The sequence below is a fragment of the Lepeophtheirus salmonis genome, unplaced genomic scaffold (genome assembly GCF_016086655.4).
Source record: "Lepeophtheirus salmonis unplaced genomic scaffold, UVic_Lsal_1.4 unplaced_contig_12808_pilon, whole genome shotgun sequence".
Classification (NCBI taxonomy): domain Eukaryota; kingdom Metazoa; phylum Arthropoda; class Copepoda; order Siphonostomatoida; family Caligidae; genus Lepeophtheirus; species Lepeophtheirus salmonis.
This window is the reverse complement of record NW_027290234.1, coordinates 3057-5431: the sequence shown is the minus strand read 5'-3', so window position 1 is coordinate 5431 and position 2375 is coordinate 3057. Positions and strand designations below refer to the sequence as shown.

General features: G+C 30.3%; 1 long non-coding RNA gene across 3 annotated transcripts; it reads right to left on the bottom strand.

Moving 5' to 3' along the window:
* Positions 1 to 84: 84 nt before the first annotated feature.
* LOC139907457 (uncharacterized) lies at positions 85 to 877 on the bottom strand. Of its 3 annotated transcripts, none has more exons than XR_011784112.1 (3): positions 604 to 877; positions 292 to 511; positions 85 to 226 (listed from the first exon to the last, which is right to left on the bottom strand). It is a non-coding gene; the product is annotated as an uncharacterized lncRNA (long non-coding RNA). The 3 variants fall into 3 exon arrangements; XR_011784113.1 differs by having other exon boundaries at positions 295 to 511; positions 604 to 876; XR_011784114.1 differs by having other exon boundaries at positions 106 to 226; positions 300 to 511; positions 604 to 874.
* Positions 878 to 2375: the final 1498 nt, after the last annotated feature.

Here is a 2375-nt window from a genome sequence, read left to right as displayed (position 1 = left end):
AGTCCAAGAAAAGTGGCAGGCTAATGAGTTGTCGTAGCACACAATTGAAGAGGAGTTATCGTAGTACTCATTGAGTCCTTTAGTAGTATCGAGTCTAGGATGAGTCATCATAATATCAAGAGTCGCATGATACCAGGTCAATGATAAGTCCTCGTAATACACCATTTATATCGTATTATCGACTCCAGGACGAATCATAATGACAGTTGGTCCTTGAAATCCGGGTCTGAAAAAGAAGAGTGAGGGAATGCTTAATATTAATATTAGTGAACTGCATTGAATCTATCTAACGACTTCACTATGTCAAATCCGTCCAGGTACTGGACCTGATATCCATCAGAGGTTCAATCGATATGGATCATTCCAGTTCCAATAATTTCTAATGCACAGTGACAATATTCAAGGATCTTTTCACTCAGTTCATAAAAACATGGAACTACATGTTTCCCATCTCTTGTTTTTGTTTGTCTCGTAGTTTGTAGATCGAACAGCTGAAGCTTCCCTTCCTTATCTAAAAATTAATTGGTAAAATATACAATTCGATATTTCAATACACTTTTTTAATTGAATTAGGTAAAATGTGTTTTAATTTTAATTAATTACCTAAAAAATAATACTTTTTTAAAAAACGTTTTAGGTTTCATAGTAGTTTATAGTAATACTTAACACGTTAATCACAAATAAAATATAATTATATGGTTATTTTTTTTTGTATGAGATGGAGTTCTTGATCATCTTTCGATTTGATTTTCGATATTAATTTGATGTAATTTTTTTTGGTCTGAATTTTTCGCCAATTTAATATAAATTAAAAGATAAAAGGATATCTTATCAGTGATGGAATAATCTCGAACCTTCGAATAGGAGAGAATGGGAAGATCTTTAAATTTTGTTGATATTAAAGTCGAATGATTTAATCAAGACCCAAGATCTTTGTTGTTAAGAAGGAATTATCTCTTATTTAAAAAGTACATCGTCATCTATATGAGAATGTTTTATCATATTTTTTATGATAAAAGACTGGTCTTTCATTTAATACTAATTTAATTTATTTATAGATAGTCACTATATATTTTTTTTCTACAGTAGACATTTAAAAATGAGAGATATGATATAACAGAAAGTGAACATAATTATTTCCATAATTTATGTTATCTTGCTAAAATATTATTTGTTTGAGGTTATACGAGTGTATAATAATTAATAAGTACGGAACATAATGAAGAGGATTTACTCGCATAACCTTCCAAAAAAAATTATTAAGAAATGAATCCAAGTCCGCACCTCTGATAATAAAGTAAAAGCTATTAGTTGTATTAGTCCTAAGTTGACGGCGTTTGACCTTTATTAATATGACTTGACATAGACCAAATCAACATCTCTATTTTATCACTAGTTAATAGATATTACGATATCATTTTGTAAATCCTCTTTAGTAACTATATTAACAATCTGTTAATTGATATTTATTTCTTATAATGCTTGATTTTCATTGAACCCGTAGTTGAATTGTTACCTATATTATTCTAATTCTAATATTTTCTAAAAAATCACAGTTTGAAATTATGAAATAAATATCAAAAATTGGTAAAATATTAAATAGTACTGCTTCCAATTGAAACATTCACAAACAACGTGTCAGGAGGATTCGCCTTGGTTCTTTTTTGCGTGGAGCATATTCGCCTTTGACGCTTTCGCCTTGTGATGTTTTTGCCTTGAGGTGTTTTCACCTTGTACTGCTTTGCCTTGCGACGTTTCCACATAAAGACTTTTTTGCCTTGGATAATAATAGAAGGGATACTACTTCTTCTTAGTTATATATTTGTTTTGAATTTTTACTGTTGTATTTCAGGTTTGAGAAATTAGAAACAAAAATGTAAACAAGCTAGACAATAACAATTCTTCAAACCTTAATTAATTATATATAGATAATACGTAGGTTTCAAAGCATTGGGAAGGAATCACGGAAAGGATGATGCTACGCTCCGTTGCAAAGAATTATTAGCATTCATATGTAGTACATTTCTTTATCAAAATGCCATAAAGAGATATTTAAATATCTACTTAGATCAAGGATTGTACTAGAGTTATAGATCACGACCAGGGGAGATCGTCCATGAAAGTCTACATGTATTTGTGAATAGAATATATTTATATTATATATCAACATACTTCATTAACTTATCAGTTATCACAATCATAGATTCTGCTGTCCCTGCTTCGACCCTTCACTTGCACTTCCCACCCTGTGCCTCGGGGAGTAAATTATCTTGCAGTCTTTGTGTTTATATATTATTCATATTTTGTGATTTTATTTGGGAATTAACCATCTTCCTATTACTGCGAGGATTTTGGATCCTGACGAATGGAATAAA